We start from the raw sequence: 24,327 nt of genomic DNA, 5'->3' as shown, positions 1-24,327 counted from the left end.
ATATAATCGTCTAAAATTGTTCATTTTATTCAAAAACTATAAAGTATTAGTTTAAACTAGAAAAAATCCGACCGCGCGTTGCTGCGGTTGTATTCGACGCGCGGTCCAATTTGGATATACGATGTCCGTTTCGCGTATAGTTAGTCGTGTTGTATATGTATATATATGTATGTAATATAACCCGAAATATTTATTTTTTTTAACGATGTCCGTTTCGCGTATAGTTAGTCGCGTTGTGTTCGTAAAATTATTTCGAGTTGAACGGTGGTCTCGGAAAAATTTAACTCGCACCGAGCGTGAATATAGGGCCCGTTATTTAGTGTTTTTTTAACGATGTCCGTTTTGCATATAGTTAGTCCCGTTGGGTTCGTGAGATTTTTTCGAGTTGAACGGTGGCCTCGGAAAAATTTAACTCGCACCGAGCGAGAAGATAGGACCCGTTATAAATTCGGGTGGAGTAAGGTTTTTTTATTTTAATTAAATTATAAATTTACGTTTTTTACCCCTGAAAAAGTGTAAAGTTGAGGGGTTGTTGTGTAATTTGTGCGAAAGTTGGAGGACCATTTGTAGTGTGAACGCAAACTCAAAACGACAACTCGTTAAAACTGAAACGACCAAATTCAAATTTGGGAGGAGGTTTAGTATATAAGTATAATATAATGTAATTCATGTTAAAATGTTGGTCAATTTTGACTTTGACCGACTTTGATTACCAAATTCGATTTTGAACCATCAATTTGCGTTAACCGAATAATTAAACGGATTTTGAAAAAACGGAACGGTCTGCTCTTAAAAATGAGTAATCGAGGATTAATCAGTGATTAAACGGGTTTTTGTGAACTTATACCATTGAAAGTGAACATTTTTATTTGGCGCTTAGCTTTAAATAGACTTCCAACAAAATATAATCTTTTAACCGAGGTGTGGTTATAGAAGATATTGGTTGTCCTCATTGTAGTTGTGTTGAAGATTTAAATCATGTTTTATTCTCGTGTGTTGTAGCAAAAGATTTATGGCAAAAAATTGGACTATGGACCGAAGTAAATATTGATTGTTTTGATTCATGGGCTACATGGACAAATTGGTTCGATAATTGGGCTAGCCCATCATCTTCAAAGGATCGATTTTACGTTATTGTGGCGACTATGGTTTGGGTGCTATGGAGGTTTCGTAATGGTGTTATTTTTTCGGCGTCTAACATAAGGAAATATGAGTTATATGATTCAATTAGAAGCTTTTCTTATTCTTGGTTATCTAGTAGATGTAAACTTTATGTTTCTTAGAACAATTGGCTTATAAAGCCTTTGTAGTTGTTTTGTTTTCTTTTGCCTTCTAGTTTCTTACTAGAAGTCGTAATAAAAGTTGCCGTTAAAAAAAATGTGAACTATATTTTGGGTTCTAATTCAACAATATTAATAATTAACTTTATCTTTTTATTTTATCTATTTATTGATTGAATAAACAATCAATTTAGATGATTAAAAAACGAAATACCAGACAATAAATAGAGGACGAATAGAATAACATCTATATCTAGATTGTTATGTTTACGTTTTAGGATCTTTATAATTTGTTAGTTCTTACACTTTTTTTGCAATTTTATTGTTCTTTGCATGTAATTTTATACAGGGGGAAGATAGTGTATGCCGGAGGGGGGTGTTCGTACCGTTCGGCTTTAAAAATTTTTTACACTAATTTTTAATTTTTTACTAAAAAATAAGATTTATTTAGTGTTTACCTCTATGTCACTAGTTTTATCCCCTATATAGTCGGATTCAAGTTATGTCACTAACTTTATATATAAATGTGCGCGAGAGAGTATATATATGTATATATACTATATACTATATACACCATGTGCAAGTTCAATATACGGAGCATTATTTTTAACATATTCTATCACACCACTAAATTCCATTGAAATAAAATTTATTTATACATTTTTTTAAATTATCTTCCACTATAGCACAATACTTACCATTTTAACATTAAGTCATTAGACTTTATGCTTATTACTTATAACTAGAAAATTGTCAAGCGCGCTACCCTGCGCTCTCATTTCTCTATGCGTTTGATAGTTTGATGACGTTTTTTGGTAGTTACGGTTAGAAGTACGATATATCATCTTGAGCAAAAAGTTCAGTGGTGTTGTTTACATAATAATGCTGGTTTAGTACAAAAAGTTGTTAAAGATGGAAAATTATCTAAACGGTATTGAGACATACTGACGCGTCGAGAGCATGAAGAACCAAATAAAAATGCACACCTACAATTCAATTGGACACGTTAAAATTAAAATTAGGATAAGTTGAGAAACAATATATAAAAGTTCAATGAAGGGTAAAATACGGTCGTAGGTGTTGGTTGGGATGGGCTACTTTTGGTAGCATTCGGTTCTTCGGGTTGCTCTGTGGGGTCGTATAGTCAAATTGTTTGGACCTGTGTCACAAAATGGCAAACATGGCAGAATGAGCCGATTGTAACTAATTTTTGTGATGGATATAATTAAAAGCTATTCAGCTGGATGCATTATCAATGGATTTTACACTCACAGTATCATATTCATTTGCGGTGAACATATAGTTGAACATCTTGCAAGGCACCAAACGCTAGCGAATTAGGGCCATTTGTAGCTCCATTTATTTTGTCCTTGAAACCTTTAGAATTAAAAGTAGAGTATTAGATAAAGACAATTGATATAACTATAACATTTGGATAAATGGAACCAACTCATCTCCTTTATAATAGCTAAAATCGTGCTGCTTATGTCGATATCCACGCCCTCTTTTGCAAGAAAATTTTCTATAATTTTTTCCTTAGATGGATCCCTGCATAATATAAAAAAATTTACCAAAAGAAATTTCAAATGAACATGAAACATAAACCAATGTACCAAGCTGTGATAAGTGTTACAACGCTACATAAAAATTGTTACAACACAAATTGACCAAAGTGTTTTCGGAAAGAAGATAACTGTTGGTACTAAAAAGTTTGTACTTGTTTGTTATCTAAACATGTTAGATGGAGTTATCCAGCTGACACTTTTATATGTATCTTATTATATTATGAACAAATGAAATAGATTTTCCTTTTAACTACTCAAGTGACACCTGCTATAAGTTCTCAAAAAAAAAGACAAAGAAATTTTATTATTCAAACTTAAAACTAAAGCGTAATGCACATCCGACAGTAGATAAATTGGAATCATGTATGTGTAATTTAAAAGAGCAAAATTATAAACTTCAAGTGTTACACCATGAGCAACACGTGAGCTTATTTATCCTATGTCCTTACTTTAACACGCGTTTTCACCCTACACCCATTTAAAACGTTATAGATAAACCATGATCCATATTGACACATACATAATAAATCCCTCAAAACTGTAAGCTTTGATCAAAATCATAACATTGTATCTAAAGGAATAACAGGTGTGTTTTACCTACGGTGAATTTCACCTGGGCAATCAGTTTTTGGAGACCTCAAAATTATTTTGTATATTAGCAAATTCTGGAACAGCGGCAACCGAAAAACAAACAATAATAATAACACAAAATGAAGGGAAAAAGTTAGTTAAAATTTGTATGTGAGATAGATAGAATAGTCTACCAGTTCCGAATACATCAATACCGACGACGACGACAACAACAACAACAACAACAACAACAACAACAACAGCAGGCAGGGTCGCAGGGATGTAATACATGATTTGTTCCTCTCGCAGCAAGTTGCCTCCCATAAACTAAATCAGCCTCATATACAGGATCACCAACGCCGACAGACCCATCGACCGAGACGAATTATTATTACCTTTCTTTTGTTACACAACACCTATATACATGTAACTCAGAATCACTACGTTCTATTATCATAAACAAAAAATAATTAAAAAAATAGAAACTTCATAATTCTTTATGGTCTTAATTGGGTATTCTTGAAATCAATCATAAAACGTTGGATGTATAATAAATCAATGCCTGATCAACAACCAATGAAGACAGACACTCAAAAAAATCAAAACCTTTAGTACCAAAAACTAAAATTGATCAAAAATATGAACAACCCATGATTAATAAAGTCATAATTTTATCATATAATTTAACATCTGATTAATACCATAAGGGGATAGAACACCAACTTTAAGCAGTTCAAAGAGAAACACAGCAACATCAAACACAATGTAAACTTAAAACCTTAAATTATCTGGGATCAGCACTGTAGTGACCCGAACTTTTCCATGATTATTCCATGATTATATATTAAATAAAAACTATATTTGCATGATTAAATGTTTCCAACATGTTAAGCAATCAAACTTGTTAAGACTTGATTATTTGAAATGAGTTTCATGTAGACAATTGACCACCCAAGTTGACCAGCGATTCACGAACGTTAAAACTTGTAAAAACGACATGATGATATATATATATGGACATATATATGGTTAACATGAGATTATGATAAGTAAGTATCTCAATGAGAATATTGAATTATGAAGCTCGAAAAGATATACATAACGATTATCGTTATAACAACGTCTTACTAAATACATATGTATTGTATTAAGATATTGATATACTATATTTAACATGATAAAATGATAATTAAATATATCATTGAGTGTATTAACAATGAACTATACAAGTAAAATGAGACTACTAACTTAAGAATTTCAAAAACGAGACATATATGTAACGATTATCGTTGTAACGACATTTTAAAGTATATATATCATATCAAGATATATTCATTGTTGGTGATTTGTGTCACCAATATGATTTAAGTGTAATGGGATTAATTTGTTAACCAAAAATAACCTTGATAAATATCGAACAAGTTTGAGAAAGTGTGGAGTGCACAATTGTTTGAACTTATCTTGATTATGACGGGGGTTCGGGGGCAGCGCCGCCGATAACGGGGTCCAAGGGGTGGAAACCCCTGGCGGGGTCCAAGGGGCAGAGCCCCTGGCTGGGGTCGAGCTTGGAAAATTTTTGTTTGGGTTAATATCGCTCTATTAAAAATGTGTTAAAAATTTGATTTTAAGATTTCAACAACATTAAATAAGATCGTTAACTAAGACACATATTAAAATACTTCTACTTAGCAAAAATACTTACAATTTCATTCTCATTCGTTTTCATCAACAATTTTACTCGTATGCACCCGTATTCGTACTCGTACAATACACAGCTTCTAGATGTATTTATTATTGGTATATACCAATAGGAAACCATCATGATCAGCCATAATTGATTGGAATTTGGAGTCTTTCATGTAGGGTTTATCTTTTGACTAATTGTAAGAATTATTGCAACTAAATTCCAAGCTTAAAAGTTAATCAAATTTGACTACATATACATGCATATTCACGTCCATAATTCTATCACCATAACCCATTTGATTTCAATCTTAATCTTAATTTTCTTTCTACCTAAACACTTTCATTCAAGAACACATCTATATTCAGTAACCTTTCTTCATCTACATCAAATTCTACTTCAAAATCTAATCTATAATCGTCATAAGAAAAATCATTCAAGAATCATTTCAAGTTTACTAGATTACTACCAAGCTTTCTAATCCAATCCAAGTAGTCATCCAAGATCAAGAAACCTTTGTTATTTACAGTAGGTTATCTTTCTTATTCAAGGTAATACTCATATCCAAACTTTGATTCGATTTCTATAACTATAAACTATCTTGATTCGAGTAATAATCTTACTTGAAATTGTTTTCGTGTCATGATTCTGCTTCAAGAACTTCCAAGCCATCAAAGATCCATTCAAGCTCAAGATTATTTTTGTTATTTCCAGTAGTTTTACCTACTATACTTAAGGTAGTAATGATATTCGTAACATCATTCGATTCATATATAAATAACTATCTTATTCGAAGATTTGAAAATGTAATCACTAGAACATAGTTTAGTTAATTCTAAACTTGTTCGCAAACAAAGTTAATCCTTCTAACTTGACTTTTAAAATCAACTAAACACATGTTCTATATCTATATGATATGCTAACTTAATGATTTAAAACCTAAAAACACGAAAAATACTGTAAAACCGAATATACACCGTCGTAGTAACACCGCTGGCTGTTTTGGGTTAGTTAATTAAAAACTATGATAAACTTTGATTTAAAAGTTATTTTTCTGGAAAAATGATTTTTCTTATGAACATGAAACTATATCCAAAAATCATGGTTAAACTCAAAGTGAAAGTATGTTTTCCAAAATGGTCATCTAGACGTCGTTCTTTCGACTGAAATGACTACCTTTACAAAAATGACTTGTAACCTGTATTTTCGACAATAAACTTATACTTTTTCTGTTTAGATTCATAAACTTAAATTCAATATGAAACCATAGCAACTTGAATCACTCAAAACGGATTTAAAACGAAGAAGTTATGGGTAAAACAAGATTGGATAATTTTGCTTGTTGTAACTACGTGAAATTTGTAACAAATCTATACAAATCATATTCTAGCTAACTTATATTGTATTATACATGTATTCTAATATATTATGTAATCTTAGGATACCATAGACACGTATGCAAATGTTTTGACATATCATATCGACCCATGTATATATATTATTTGGAACAACCATATACACTCTATATGCAGTAATGTTTGAGTTAGCTATACAGGGTTGAGGTTGATTCTAAAAATATATATACTTTGAGTTGTGATCTAGCCTGAGACGTGTATACACCGGGTCGTGGATTGATTCAAGATAATATATATCAATTTATTTCTGTACATCTTGAAAGGACCCGTTCATATACATTAAAAACGATTCACAATAGTTGATTACATTGCGAGGTATTTGACCTCTATATGATACATTTTACAAATATTGCATTCGTTTTTAAAAGACAATCTTTCTTTACATTAAAAATTGACAGGCATGCATACCATTTCAAAATATCCACTATCCAACTATAAATTGATTTAATAATAATCTTTGATGAACTCAATGACTCGAATGCAACGTTCTTCGAAATATGCTATGAAAGACTCCAAGTAATATCTTTAAAATGAGCAAATGCACAGCGGAAGATTTCTTTAACACCTGAGAATAAACATGCTTTAAAGTGTCAACCAAAAGGTTGGTGAGTTCATTAGTTTATCATAATCATTTATTTCCATCATTTTAATAGACCACAAGAATTTCATTTCCAGTTCTCATAAATATACGTCTCATGCATAGAGACAAAAAAATAATCATTCATATGGTGAACACCTGGTAACCGACATTAACTAGATACATATAAGAATATCCCCTATCATTCCGGGATCCTCCTTCGGACATGATATAATTTCGAAGTACTAAAGCATCCGGTACTTTGGATGGGGTTTGTTAGGCCCAATAGATCTATCTTTAGGATTCGCGTCAATTAGGGTGTCTGTTCCCTAATTCTTAGATTACCAGACTTTAATAAAAAGGGGCATATTCGATTTTGATAATTCAACCATAGAATGTAGTTTCAATTACTTGTGTCTATTTCGTCAAACATTTATAAAAGTAGCGCATGTATTCTCAGTCCCAAAAATATATATTGCAATAGTATTTAAAAGGGAAGCAAATGAAACTCACCATACTGTATTTCGTAGTAAAAATACATATAACGTCATTGAACAATTGCAAGGTTGGCCTCGGATTCACGAACCTAAATTAATTATATATAATTATGTGTTGGTCAATATTTGTCTAACAAATTAGGTCAAGTCATAGTGTACCACAATCCTAATGCTCGAGACTAATATGCAAAAGTCAACAAAAGTAAATTTGACTCAAAATAATTTCCAAAAATTTATACATGATTAATATATAGTTTAAATATCGTCGTTTTATATTTTTAAATATTTTTAAAAGATTTATTAGAGTAAATAATATAATTTATTTATTAATAAATAAAATTTTATATTATATTTATATAATAAAATATACTTTTATATATATTAAGTAATAAAATTTATAGGGTTCATTTAATATTATAAAGATAATATGATACGTATTATTAAAGTAAGTTATACACGTAGTAAAATATGTTTGTATCAAATATTAATTTGATAAAATAATATCTATAATGATAGTAAGTAAAAGTTGTATTATTTTGTAATAATAATTATTATTATAAAAATATCAATATTTATAATTACTAAGATGACATTATGATAAAACGATAATTCTAATTATGATAACTTTAATATTTACGATAATTTTTAATATTATCTTTAAAATAATAATTCTATTTAAAATAATAATAATAATGATATTTTATAGTAACAATGACATTTCTATTAAAATGATAATTTTTGTTAAAATGATAGTTTTAATACTAACGATAATTTTAATAATAATAGTAATGATAAAAATAATAAGAACGATAATTTTATCTAAATCAATATCTTATAATATTTTAATTTCATCATGATACTCTTACCCATTATTTCCTAATCGTTTCATTTAATAGCTTTTAATCGTCTTTTATATCGTGTTCGTAATAATGATAATAATAGTAATCAAAATAATTAGATGTTACAAATATTTGTTTTAATTACACTAATATTAATAATGATAGTTACTATAACATTATTAACGATAATACTAATAATTATCTTAATGATAATATAGTAATAATAATAATAATAACAATAACCATTTTTAAATAATGATATATATATTAATAATGATAATAATAATAATAATACCAATAATAATAATAATAATAATAATAATAATAATAATAATAATAATAATAATTGGATAATAATAATAATACTAATTATAACTTTAACGATAATAACGATAGTAATAATAAAAAAAAAATAATTTTTAATGATAAATCCTTTTATTGATAAAGATAATAATAATAATAATAAGATAAAACTAGAACGACGATAATAACAACGATAATAATAATCATTTTTAATAATAATACAAAAATTCGATGGACTATAACTTCAAATCCGTTCATCGAAATCATTCGATATCTAAATGAAAAGTTCTTAATTTTTCGCTAGCTTTCCAACGACATGCATATCGTATACCTTATCTCAGTCGCATATATAACTAATTCAGGATTCAACATAACCTAACTAAAGGCAATATCAAAAGTACAAACATGCATAATCCTATATACTCGAGCACTAGTCAGGGATACACTATTAGTATGTAAAAGTTAAATTATGAGTACTCACGTATCAATATTGAGATTCAATATTGCAGGAAAGGTACGTAGACGCAACGGAGATGATAAACACTATATTGACCTCACGAGCATACCCATGAACCATACCAATCACCTCCATAGCTATAACCCATAATTTCCTTAATCCAATCCCACTCGAAAAACAATTTCGAAATCACTCGGACAGCACTCTGACGTAATATTTTATGTATACTAATAATATCTTGAAATAATACGGAGTAAATATATATATGTAAATCGATTGAGAGAGTTTAGAGAAAAATATTTTCAAGTTTCTATGAAATAATAAAACCTATTGAATTCTATTTATAATAGATTTTTGAATTATTAAAGTGAATTATTAAAGTATGAATTATTAAAGTGAATTATTAAAGTATGAATTATTAAAGTATGAATTATTAAAGTGAATTATTAAAGTATGAATTATTAAAGTGGATTATTAAAGTATGAATTATTAAAGTTAAAGTAAAGTAAAAATAAAGTAAAGGTAAAGTTTAAGTATAGTAAAAGTATAAAATTATGTACGTATAATACGTGTATAAATATATATAATATTAATTTAAATTATTATATATATTTAATAAAATAAAATATAAATATCGTTATCTTTATCATACTAGTTAAGTAATGAGTTGTAAAAAGTGATTCTAGATATTTATAAAAGTTATATACGTTTTAATAATAAAGTTCTTTTTAAATTGAAAACGTTTTTGTACGTTTGAAACTAAATAGATCAATCGAGTCTTTATGAGATTCAATCTTCCACTATCCTTTGTATAGTTCTCAATGATTGACAATTTATTCTTATTTATAAATCACTTTACCATTTTTTGAATATTGTTAAAATGGAAAGATTTCTCAAATCAACGTGGGCCTTTCAACAGAGACTTGTAATCATAAATCAATATATCTGATAATTCAATCATTTGATCTTATCTTCTAATTCCATTGATAAACATTTTGAAACAGATACAATCATATAAAGTATTTAATCTAATATTTTGTTTACGTTTCAAGTTATAATGTATATACACATATACATATATAATCATATTCGTTTAATGGTTCGTGAATCGTTGGAACTTGGTCGAGGTTGAATGAATGTATGAACATAGTTTAAAATTCTTGAAATTTAACTTAACAAATATTGCTTATCGTGTCGGAAACATATAAAGATTAAAGTTTAAATTTGGTTGGAAATTTCCGGGTTGTCACAGTACCTACCCGTTAAAGAAATTTCGTCCCGAAATTTGAGTGGAAAGGTCGTGAATGATAATAAGTATGTTTTCATGATGCATACGGGCTGAAAATTAGAGTTTTATCATCAGCGAATAATTTGGATAAACAATCCATTTATATGAAGAGTACGAATGAAGCTAACATAGAAGAGTGAAATGAGTAAGTGTAGATTCATCTTATCATTTGACGTAGATATGATTGATTTTCAGATTTCAAGGGATTTGAAGAAAATCTTTGTAATAAGATTTGATTCTCCGGTAACAAAAGGAATTAGGATCCGCTTTAAATGCGATCGTCCATTTTAATTGTTCTGTCGGAGATTTTCTTATAAATTCACCTCCTTCCTTTTCTTACAACTCACACCTTATGTTGATGCATTTTATGCAAGTCCCTAGACATCTACCCACGTCCATTGCAGGTACAACAGTTTACAGGCCACCATGATCGTTCGTTATTATCCTATCCGTGTTTGTATGTGGTTACAGCAACTGCAGGAACGAGATTTAGATGTTTGACTATGTTAGACTTAGTCAGACGTACGAGTGAAGCCTCACTAGTATGGCTGACAGGCTCATACGCATGGTTGATGCTGAGCTAAGTCACAATTACAACCTAAATGATAAGACACGAGTGAGTGATCACCCGCACGGTTGATGAAGCCAACTCGTACGTGTCATGAATGAATCGTATGGGTGTGTCAACAGCAGGGGTATATAAAGTCTTATGTTCTTCATTTTAGGTTAAGCCTCTCATTTGTTACACACACTCAGATCTAGTGAGCTCCTTCGATTCTCTCTCAGTCCAAATCACCCAGGTGGTGAATAATAGCTCTAGGTGTTGATCTAATCACACTTGATTTAGTTGTGGTTTGACTAAATTAATCAAAAAAAAACTTAAACTATTCACTAGAGGGTTTGATTCACTTATTCTGCCATTGTGTGAGTTAAATCTGTTGATTTCTAAGTTCCTAGTCATGTTTCATCACCTTCTATTCATTCCCCCTTAACTCATATTTTAAAGTATTCATCAATATGCTCCATCCAGTTCTGATTCTCGATATACTTCTAACTTTCATATCGGTCATTCTTCTTTTTTTCATCTACCGCCGGAAGAATCTATTTACTTCTACTATACTCTTGGGTTTATAGTGTTCCTAGTTCTCCCGTGTCTTTATATTGCTATATGCATCGATATATATGGTTTATAATTTCTGGTTTATCGTTGGGCTTTATATGTTCCCTTATATTTCAAAGTCTCTGCTTCTGTCTTCTATAATCATTATCATTCACAGTTAATGCTCTCTTTTATTTGCTGCAATTTATACCCCAATTTCTATTTCGGAGTTTTGTCCTTTCGTTTCTTCTTCTTGTGATTAAGCACCGCTTGTAATGGTCCAGAATTCACAAATATGATTTTCAGAATGAACATTGTTAATGTTCTAGGAAGGAAATTGTGATGGCACGATCTTGACTTGTCAAATTACTAGAATACCTTGGAAAAGGCCGAATCATCAAGAAATATTTTCTTGATATTTTAGAGGTAAAATAGAATACAAGAGTCGTATAACATGGCACATGATGATGTTATGATCTGTGAATCATCACGTTCCATTTAGAAACTCAGCATGACTTACTGTAATATAATCACATTGATCAAGTGTCATTATATTATACTAATTCATGCTTCAGTTCCCAACATTACTTCAAAATATTCCTATTTTAAACTTGAATGTTTCAGAATTTAGAAACTAAAATAGTTTCTTTTATGATGTAATACAGATAGCGCGAAGAGGTAAATGATTTCAAATAAGAAAAATTAAGAAAATATCTTCAGAAATATGGAGGATATTTATAATGAAAGATATGATGATATTTTATAATTTCTAATATCAGAGGATGATGAAGAATATTGTCCGCAGGGGTTTAGAGTCAGGAGCAAGGTATTCGTTAATGACTTCAGCAGATACTGAATTATTTGGATCCTTTGAAGTCAGGTTCAGTCTTTGTAATTTGTCCACAGCCTCCTTCGTACTTTGCTCAATCCGTTTTTCAGTTCCAAAACTTCTCTATTTCTGAGCTTTGTTAATACACTAATCTTTATCATCAAACTTTTTACTGCTAAGGTCTTTTACAGTTTTTGTTGCTTCATCATTATTTCGAGAACTAGTTCGCGGTTCAGAGTGTTTTTCAGAAACTTCACATTCGAAGTATGTAAGCCTTGGAAATAGACGTTATGTATAACTGTTGGCGTCAACATGCTGTGAGATTTCAAAATACTGATTGCTAACTCCCAATGATTCGTATGACAATTCTCGTTACAAGAGGCAGATGAGTAAATGATGAGGTTTCGATAAATATAAAGATTCTTCAGAATGCCCAAGATCAGTGAAGTTGTTGGTAAGTTTATTGCTAATGTGGTGGAATATGAAAGGTTCTACGGTAACAAAAGGGTAATCACATATATCAAAATTATGATAAGGCTACTCCGAATGAAAAAATCGAAGTTGTCTTGCTGGAGCTGTGATATAATTTGCTACTTTGCAAAGGAATTGCAAGGTTATTTTTGCTAATAAATGCCAAAAGATCTGACACAGATATGTGTTGAATTATGACTTTGGTTTCGAGAGCTTTTTAAGTACATAACTGTGGGTAATATGTGGTTGGATCATCATCTCGATTGCTCATTATTTCAAGTGTCTTCAGAGATTTTCGAAGGGTTTGAACATAGATTGTAATCGTTTGTATACATTTGATGTTCTAACACACTTTTGAAGTCAAAGTATAGCTTTGAAAGATGTAGGAATCTAAAAGTAATGATACCGGTTATATCTCGAATTGAATTCTGAGATTTTAAAATCAGAATACGTAATTGGGTTTGAATGAGTATGGTTGTTTTGATTTCTATGAAAGAATGTATATTATTGTGAAAGTAGGAAGTATAATTGATAATTTGCTTAATCTGATTCGAAGAATGTAACATATTAATTGTGAATTTATATATATCTCTCGGGTATTACCTACCCGTTAAAAAAAATTTTCACAATTAATATTTTGTACATAAGAATTTTATTACAGTCGTTATGAAAATATATATGTATGTATTCTCCTCAGATGTAACATAGATTTTAATGAGTTAATACTAAATTAAACTCATTCGATTTACGGTTGGAACTAGAATTGAATAATTCCTTGAAGGTTTAGAGGTTACATAAGTATTTCTTCAATAATATTGAAATTATGAATCAATACTTCGTTATTTGTTGAGATGTGATGTTGGTTTTCGTTAAATTCTTGTGAACTTCGCAAAGTACGAATGATGTTATCTGAAAAGTTTCGATTACATCAATGATGAAGTGTGAAATCAAATATATACTTGATTTATTAGGAATTGGAATTTGTTGAATTGAGACAGAGATTGTAGTTAACGATGGTTAAGTCGCGGGTGAGGGACGTACATTATTGCATATTTGTAATATGAATTAACTGAGTAGTTAAGATTCACACACAATAGCTTAGCACGGAAAGATTTATTTTTATTTCAAAAATATATATATATATATATATATATATATATATATATATATATATATATATATATATATATATATATATATATATATATAATATATATATAATTTCTTCAGATGGAATGAGTTAATTCTTCATAACTTGTTGATACAATATACACGTTATTGATTCGTAATGATGTCCACAGTGATTCTTGAACTGACGGAGTTTGTGATGTTATAGGTGTTGTTGATTCTGATGTTGACTGTACTGACGATGCTGGTGACGTTGACGGTACTGTTGATGCTGTTGGTAAAACAAGTTTAACTTGTTAATCACACACCATTTTTGTCAGGGTTTCTATTCTTCCTTCTATCATTTTGGTTCGCTTAACTGATTTATGGTTAGGGCTAGATTAGATAATCTCTAAGACTTTAGAGATTATATAATCGCCGCGGAATGTTTCTCCAATGAAGTTATGAATTAATACTTCGTCAGTTGTTGTTGTTGGTACTCCTTGGTATCTATGGTGCGTATGACATTGATGCTCGTGGGACAGATTGTGAAGTTGATGTTTACGACGCAGTTGTGGTTGGAGGTGGTAATAGTACTGTTGGCGTTGATGATGGTGGTACTGGTTATGCTGCTGGTGCTGCTGCTGGTGTTTGTAATCTCTGCACCATATTCTCCAAAGCCACTACCCGAGCGCGAAGTTCGTTGACCGAAGTTCGTTGACTTCTTCTATTATACCGGGGTGATTGTCGGTTCGGACGAGTGGATAAATATAATCTAGAATTTGATGTAGTATATAATCGTGACGAGATACTCTGGAAATGAGAGAGAAAATGGTGTTTCGGATTGGTTCGCCGGTAAGTGCTTCAGGTTCTTTGTTAAGAAGGCAATGGGGTGGATGGAAGGGATCACCTTCTTCTTGTCTCCAATGATTGAGGAGGCTACGAACCCATCCCCAATTCATCCAGAATAGGTGATGACTGATTGGTTGATCTATTCCGGTCACACTGCTTTCGGAGATGGAGTGGGATTCCATTTCGAAATCCGAGGAACTTGAATTAATGATGAATTCCATTTCGTATGATTGAATAAGGATTTTTTTTTTCGATATGAAATGATTTTCGGTTATCGGATGGTATTCTAATTACGGAGAAATTTACGGGATATATCAGGCAACGTTTACAGTAATAGATACGATAAGATATGATTTAGCAGATACGCTAAGATATGAATTTTTGTCTATACACTATTCATGCAATCAATGCAGCAAGATGTGTCTTAGACTAAAAATGATAAGCAGGTAATTTCCCGAGGATGATAAGTAGTTAATTTTTGACACAAACTGATAAGCAAAACTATTGACATGCAGACACGGTCGAAGTCCAGACTCACTAATGCATCCTATCGACTTATCTGTTAGACACACTAATGCAGACCTGGTTCGCTAAGACCACCGCTCTGATACCAACTGAAAGGACCCGTTCATATACATTAAAAACGATTCACAATAGTTGATTACATTGCGAGGTATTTGACCTCTATATGATACATTTTACAAATATTGCATTCGTTTTTAAAAGACAATCTTTCTTTACATTAAAAATTGACAGGCATGCATACCATTTCATAATATCCACTATCCAACTATAAATTGATTTAATAATAATCTTTGATGAACTCAATGACTCGAATGCAACGTTCTTCGAAATATGCTATGAAAGACTCCAAGTAATATCTTTAAAATGAGCAAATGCACAGCGGAAGATTTCTTTAACACCTGAGAATAAACATGCTTTAAAGTGTCAACCAAAAGGTTGGTGAGTTCATTAGTTTATCATAATCATTTATTTCCATCATTTTAATAGACCACAAGAATTTCATTTCCAGTTCTCATAAATATACGTCTCATGCATAGAGACAAAAAAATAATCATTCATATGGTGAACACCTGGTAACCGACATTAACTAGATACATATAAGAATATCCCCTATCATTCCGGGATCCTCCTTCGGACATGATATAATTTCGAAGTACTAAAGCATCCGGTACTTTGGATGGGGTTTGTTAGGCCCAATAGATCTATCTTTAGGATTCGCGTCAATTAGGGTGTCTGTTCCCTAATTCTTAGATTACCAGACTTTAATAAAAAGGGGCATATTCGATTTTGATAATTCAACCATAGAATGTAGTTTCAATTACTTGTGTCTATTTCGTCAAACATTTATAAAAGTAGCGCATGTATTCTCAGTCCCAAAAATATATATTGCAATAGTATTTAAAAGGGAAGCAAATGAAACTCACCATACTGTATTTCGTAGTAAAAATACATATAACGTCATTGAACAATTGCAAGGTTGGCCTCGGATTCACGAACCTAAATTAATTATATATAATTATGTGTTGGTCAATATTTGTCTAACAAATTAGGTCAAGTCATAGTGTACCACAATCCTAATGCTCGAGACTAATATGCAAAAGTCAACAAAAGTAAATTTGACTCAAAATAATTTCCAAAAATTTATACATGATTAATATATAGTTTAAATATCGTCGTTTTATATTTTTAAATATTTTTAAAAGATTTATTAGAGTAAATAATATAATTTATTTATTAATAAATAAAATTTTATATTATATTTATATAATAAAATATACTTTTATATATATTAAGTAATAAAATTTATAGGGTTCATTTAATATTATAAAGATAATATGATACGTATTATTAAAGTAAGTTATACACGTAGTAAAATATGTTTGTATCAAATATTAATTTGATAAAATAATATCTATAATGATAGTAAGTAAAAGTTGTATTATTTTGTAATAATAATTATTATTATAAAAATATCAATATTTATAATTACTAAGATGACATTATGATAAAACGATAATTCTAATTATGATAACTTTAATATTTACGATAATTTTTAATATTATCTTTAAAATAATAATTCTATTTAAAATAATAATAATAATGATATTTTATAGTAACAATGACATTTCTATTAAAATGATAATTTTTGTTAAAATGATAGTTTTAATACTAACGATAATTTTAATAATAATAGTAATGATAAAAATAATAAGAACGATAATTTTATCTAAATCAATATCTTATAATATTTTAATTTCATCATGATACTCTTACCCATTATTTCCTAATCGTTTCATTTAATAGCTTTTAATCGTCTTTTATATCGTGTTCGTAATAATGATAATAATAGTAATCAAAATAATTAGATGTTACAAATATTTGTTTTAATTACACTAATATTAATAATGATAGTTACTATAACATTATTAACGATAATACTAATAATTATCTTAATGATAATATAGTAATAATAATAATAATAACAATAACCATTTTTAAATAATGATATATATATTAATAATGATAATAATAATAATACCAATAATAATAATAATAATAATAATAATAATAATAATAATTGGAAAATAATAATAATACTAATTATAACTTTAACGATAATAACGATAGTAATAATAAAAAAAAAATAATTTTTAGTGATAAATCCTTTTATTGATAAAGATAATAATAATAATAATAAGATAAAACTAGAACGACGATAATAACAACGATAATAATAATCATTTTTAATAATAATACAAAAATTCGATGGACTATAACTTCAAATCCGTTCATCGAAATCATTCGATATCTAAATGAAAAGTTCTTAATTTTTCGCTAGCTTTCCAACGACATGCATATCTTATACCTTATCTCAGTCGCATATATAACTAATTCAGGATTCAACATAACCTAACTAAAGGCAATATCAAAAGTACAAACATGCATAATCCTATATACTCGAGCACTAGTCAGGGATACACTATTAGTATGTAAAAGTTAAATTATGAGTACTCACGTATCAATATTGAGATTCAATATTGCAGGAAAGGTACGTAGACGCAACGGAGATGATAAACATTATATTGACCTCACGAGCATACCCATGAACCATACCAATCACCTCCATAGCTATAACCCATAATTTCCTTAATCCAATCCCACTCGAAAAACAATTTCGAAATCACTCGGACAGCACTCTGACGTAATATTTTATGTATACTAATAATATCTTGAAATAATACGGAGTAAATATATATATGTAAATCGATTGAGAGAGTTTAGAGAAAAATATTTTCAAGTTTCTATGAAATAATGAAACCTATTGAATTCTATTTATAATAGATTTTTGAATTATTAAAGTGAATTATTAAAGTATGAATTATTAAAGTGAATTATTAAAGTATGAATTATTAAAGTATGAATTATTAAAGTGAATTATTAAAGTATGAATTATTAAAGTGGATTATTAAAGTATGAATTATTAAAGTGAATTATTAAAGTTAAAGTAAAGTAAAAATAAAGTAAAGGTAAAGTTTAAGTATAGTAAAAGTATAAAATTATGTACGTATAATACGTGTATAAATATATATAATATTAATTTAAATTATTATATATATTTAATAAAATAAAATATAAATATCGTTATCTTTATCATACTAGTTAAGTAATGAGTTGTAAAAAGTGATTCTAGATATTTATAAAAGTTATATACGTTTTAATAATAAAGTTCTTTTTAAATTGAAAACGTTTTTGTACGTTTGAAACTAAATAGATCAATCGAGTCTTTATGAGATTCAATCTTTCACTATCCTTTGTATAGTTCTCAATGATTGACAATTTATTCTTATTTATAAATCACTTTACCATTTTTTGAATATTGTTAAAATGGAAAGATTTCTCAAATCAACGTGGGCCTTTCAACAGAGACTTGTAATCATAAATCAATATATCTGATAATTCAATCATTTGATCTTATCTTCTAATTCCATTGATAAACATTTTGAAACAGATACAATCATATAAAGTATTTAATCTAATATTTTGTTTACGTTTCAAGTTATAATATATATACACATATACATATATAATCATATTCGTTTAATGGTTCGTGAATCGTTGGAACTTGGTCGAGGTTGAATGAATGTATGAACATAGTTTAAAATTCTTGAAATTTAACTTAACAAATATTGCTTATCGTGTCGGAAACATATAAAGATTAAAGTTTAAATTTGGTTGGAAATTTCCGGGTTGTCACACATCTAACTGTGGACAACTAGTTGTAGGTTACTAACGAGGACAACTGACTTAATAAACTTAAAACATTAAAAGTATTAAAAAATATTGTAAATATATTTTGAACATACTTTGATATATATGTACATATTTATTATAGGTTCGTGAATCGACCCGTGGCCAAGTCTTATTTTCCGACGAAGTGAAAATCTGTGAAAGTGAGTTATAGTCCCATTTTTACTATCTAATATTTTTGGGATGAGAATACATGCAGTTTTGAAAATGATTTACAAAATAGACACAAGTATTGAAACTACATTCTATGTTGAATCGTTATACCGGATATCGCTCTTGTTGAACTTGGTAGCCTAAGAATTGGTGTTTATTATAATTGCCACCAATTGACGCGAATCCTAAAGATAGATCTATTGGCTTTGACACGCTCCAGTCAGAGAATTTGAACTGGTTTAGTACTTCGATATTTATATATGGGGATATTCTAGATGCATTTGTTAATGTCAGTTACCAGGTGTTCAACCATATGAATGATTTTTATGCAGATTGCATGTTATTGAAAGATGAAATTTTATGGTCTATTATTACAATTTGATATATAGGTTAAACCTATAACTCACCAAAATTTTTATTGACGTTTAAAGCATGTTTATTCTCAGGTGATTATTAAGAGTTTTCGCTGTTGTATGCTAATTTATGGACAAGAGTTGGAGTCAGCATGCTTGTATAATATTGTTTAAAAACCATTATGTAAACCATTATGTAATGGTCGTGTGAAAACGCTATATTTTAGATTATCATTATTTGATAATCGTCGTAATATTTTAAAGGTTATGGTTTGTTTTAAAAATCGAATGCAGTCTTTGAAAAACGTCTCATATAGAGGTCAAAACCTCGCAACAAAATCAATTAATATGGAACGTTTATAATCGATATGAACGGACATTTCAAGCACAAATGATAAGTACGCACAAACTAAAAGATCACTGCACTTGCAATCACACAGTTGGACCACAAAATTGAGAAGAGAAAAAAAAAACGCAAAGTTCAGATATGAAATCCGAAATCCGCCATGGCAGAAAATCAAAATTGAATAACAAAAGGTCAAAAATAAGCCACACAATCATATGCCTTCTGAAAAGAAACCAGACGATTAAAAATAATCAAAATGAAAACCCCAACCTTTCACTTCAAAGGACAAAATAACGAAGCTAAAACCCTGATTATGCATCTACGGCGGTGGTAAGTGTCGCGCTTTACCTGATTACGCATCCACGAACAGTATAACGTCAAAGAAGACGTAGCAGCAAGGACGACGACAAAACATAGACGAAGATGTTATAATTTTGCGCTTAAATTCCATATAGTCGATGACGGTGGATGTAGGATGAAGATGGTCCAGATGCTTCCGTTCTTTGATTTGGGATTATTTTCAGGAAAGAAGCTTCTAAGTAAATTACTAATAATAATAATAATGGCGATGCAAAAGTCGGCAGAAGCTTCAGGCCTGAATCATCAATGAAGCTTAAAAAAAAAAACCCAGCTACAGTCTAACAGTAAAGGGAGTGGGTTTAGCCAATAGGATTGCAGTTTTTTACGGGATTTAGTGTATATATATATATATATATATATATATATATATATATATATATATATATATATATATTATTTTATAATATACTAACATAATATATGTAGCATTAGAGTAATATATTTCTACTAAAATGACCTGTGGAACCACGAGTTTGTTTAAACGAAACAGTTTAATGATATGTTTTAGGTATTAAGTAAACGTAAATGTTAAGTCATTTAGTTTAATTACCCGTAGAACCACAGATTCCAAACTAAGAAAACTTGTTGTTGTTTTTAAAAACATATTGATATACTTAGATTGGTCAGCATAAATGAACTACATTTATTCTCTCACAACATTCTTTCAATTTTTATCACAATTACAATTTTTTTGTCATAAAAGCCTACATTACAACATTTTATTGAGACATGTATTTCGTATGAATATGTAACTTAATTAATCCTTTAAAGAGAACGTATATTTGAATAATAATAATATAATAGTAATATAGTTTGTTCTGAATTTGAGTATTTATATTTTTAATAATAACTATTAGTAATAATAAATGTCTCTTTAATTTTTTTTTTAAAATTTAAAATACAATTATTATATAAAGGGTGTACAATATGCTTCAAAATTTGTACATGTGTTCATGAGGTGTTTTTGTAAAAGATTGTACAATTTGTTTCAAAGTTTGTACATGTGTTCATGAGGTGTATTGTAAAAGATTGTACAATTTGTTTTAAAGTTTGTACATATGGTCATGAGGATGTTTTGTTATAAGGTTGTACATAATGCGTACATATGAAAATAGAGGTGTTTTACTATAAGATTGTATATAATGCTTCAAATATTGTACATATGTTATGAGGGTGTTTTATCATAAGGTTGTACATGATGCTTCATATATTATACAATGAACATGTTAATATTTTTATTAAATATAATTAATTATTTTAATGACATCATGAGAGACTTAGAATTTTTTTTAGATTTTTTTTTAAATTTAAATAATTCTTATTTATGAAATTCTTATTTATGAAATTCTTATTTTAGATATTTATACATACTTGATATATTCATTACGTTACGTGTTTAATAACGTACACAACCAAAATACATCGACATCAACAAAGTCAAAATGTCATTTCAGCGTCGTTGTAACATGTGACCATGCACGTCACTTTTGTTATTTGTTACAAGTATATAAAATAACACTACATCTTTTTGACATTATTATTATTAATCTAAAAAATATGGGTAATAATATATAAACAACCATTTTGTAAATGAACACAATCAAAAATGTTTTAGAGTTTTGTACATATGTACGTATAAAAAATGATTATCTATATATCAATCCTCAAAAAATATATCACATCTCAATTTAATACAGTAATTCACAAATAAAAAACACATAATTTTAGAAAAAATCATTATCACACTAAATTTTTATTTGTTTTAAAGTTTTACCTCTTATTATGTATGGATTATTTGTTTTACATTCATAAAGTAAACTATAAAGAACTTTAACTCAATATTTTAATTAATTTGTGAAAGTTGACTGATAATTTGAAACATCATAAAAAGGAAAAGCTAACTACTAAATTAGAACGGAGAGAAAAAGATAAAAGGTAGAAGGTTTTCCTTTCCGAGAGGGCGATTAATCCGACTTTATACCATGATGTACAAAGCCCAGCAGGATTACTCTATGGCTGTTTTTAATCCATCCCAGACCACCACCAACTATTCGTCCTTTAAACAAAATTCGAACCTGAGTCCTCTTGCAAGGAACTTAGGACCCTAAATTGAACGGAGAGACTATTTTATTATTGTAGGTAGTATCAAAAAAAGTTATACACTATAAATCAATATATATATATATATATATATATATATATATATATATATATATATATAATTAATTAATTTAACAACACCTTTTTTTTTGAAAAAAAACGAAACTATAGAAAACGAAGAGTACTTCATCAAAACAGTGAAGGCGAAAATTGTACAAATCAAATAAAGAGGAATAACTCGAGGACAACCAAAACCCCGATCATCCCAACAAAACAAAATTAAACTATCTAAGCAAACTATACTAAAACGGGATAACTATATTAAACCTTAACTAGGACAATAAAAAGAGTTCATAATCAAACCGACCTTGAAAGATCAAGAACCATCTCCCGTACAACCCATAACAATCGCCATCGTGCCAAAAAACAAGAGACGACAAAAGCAAACAGCACCAAAACAAACAAAATCATATGCCGTCAACATTAAATTTCATCAATTCTTCCCCATGCATTTTATTTATCTTTTCAGCTTATATCTTGACTTCGCATTACCCAACTTAGTTTGAACTTTCTCCAACTTAAAATCCATTGAAAGGGAATCGAAGAAACCGGGTGTTGTGCCCGCGATCACCTTAAGCCCCCGGAATGGAGGCATTTTTTTGCCATGCAAAAAAACACCTCCCAACATCGATTCGATCTCCAAACTAGCACTTACACCCTTCGTACCAAGCAAACCACCCGAGAACTCAAAATCCTCATCCTCCTCTTGATTGCGCAAAAAAAAAAAAAGAATTACTCACGCCCAGATTATCCTTCTTATATTTCTTCTTCGACTTTGCCGGCGCTAAATCAACCGAGGCAATATCAACACACGAGGAAAACACCAAGGTTGCCTTGTGATGTTGGGTATTATTCCACACCACTAAACATTAATCCTCGTAACTCTTGTCAATGCAAAGGCATGTCTTCCCACCAAACACCACCTCGATTTCACCCACGTCACTCAAAAGATCTCCCGACCACTAAGAGACACCCTGTCAACGTCGTCCGTATCAGACTCACAACTAGTAGCACAATTGAGATCCCGGTTTCACCTAACGCCGCTTGAATAGATTCATACTGTTTTGCATAAACAGTTAAAATCGACACATCCAACCGCAAAGAAACTTCAATAGTGGTATTCTTACCACCCAGAGTCACTTCTAATCTGAGTAAAAAAATCTAATTTGAACTCGCAACCGTATCTAATGAAAAAAGTCTTCAAGTACCCGATACAAAGACGATAAATAAATAACCTCATTAACCCAACCATGTGCTTTAACACAACCCTCCTCATCCAATGGTTTCCAGCAACTCATGAATATGCCTTACCCTAGCAGTTTCAAGGAACACGTAAAACACGTCAACATTCCTCAACAAGGTGTATGATTTAGCCACTGGTAAAACATCATCAACTTACTTGGTAACCCTTCCCAGATTATCACCTAAGGAAAATTTAGCAAAAAAAAAAAAAAAAAAAAAAAAAAAAATCCTATAATCTCAATCCTAACACAACGGAAGAAAGTTTCATATTTTTTCCAAAAGTTGAAACAATGATGAAATCTTCGATCGCCGAGAAAGGAGTTTGGATCTTAGAAAAACTATCCAGTTCCGAACAAATAACCACACTCCTGAAATCTCAAATCTTACATGAATGATTAATAAGAACATTTCGGTTAAAGAAAAATTTTTTTTTACCTTATCCTTCTTGATATGGACTTTGATATTGCACATTTATACATATATTTACTCGCAATATGAGTCCTTGTATCGTATATTCGATCATTTTTATCGATATTATCACTCATTTC

General features: G+C 29.5%; 1 long non-coding RNA gene across 3 annotated transcripts; it reads right to left on the bottom strand.

Annotated features, from left to right (window-relative positions):
* Positions 1-2,159: 2,159 nt before the first annotated feature.
* On the bottom strand, positions 2,160-20,559 carry LOC139872848 (uncharacterized). Of its 3 annotated transcripts, none has more exons than XR_011767180.1 (3): positions 20,288-20,559; positions 2,553-3,831; positions 2,160-2,439 (listed from the first exon to the last, which is right to left on the bottom strand). It is a non-coding gene; the product is annotated as an uncharacterized lncRNA (long non-coding RNA). The 3 variants fall into 3 exon arrangements; XR_011767181.1 differs by having other exon boundaries at positions 20,366-20,559; XR_011767182.1 differs by having other exon boundaries at positions 2,553-3,814; positions 20,366-20,559.
* Positions 20,560-24,327: the final 3,768 nt, after the last annotated feature.

Source organism: Rutidosis leptorrhynchoides, chromosome 10 (assembly GCF_046630445.1).
Source record: "Rutidosis leptorrhynchoides isolate AG116_Rl617_1_P2 chromosome 10, CSIRO_AGI_Rlap_v1, whole genome shotgun sequence".
NCBI classification, from domain to species: Eukaryota; Viridiplantae; Streptophyta; class Magnoliopsida; order Asterales; family Asteraceae; genus Rutidosis; species Rutidosis leptorrhynchoides.
Note: the sequence above shows the minus strand (reverse complement) of the source record. Positions and strands in the feature narration are given on the sequence as shown.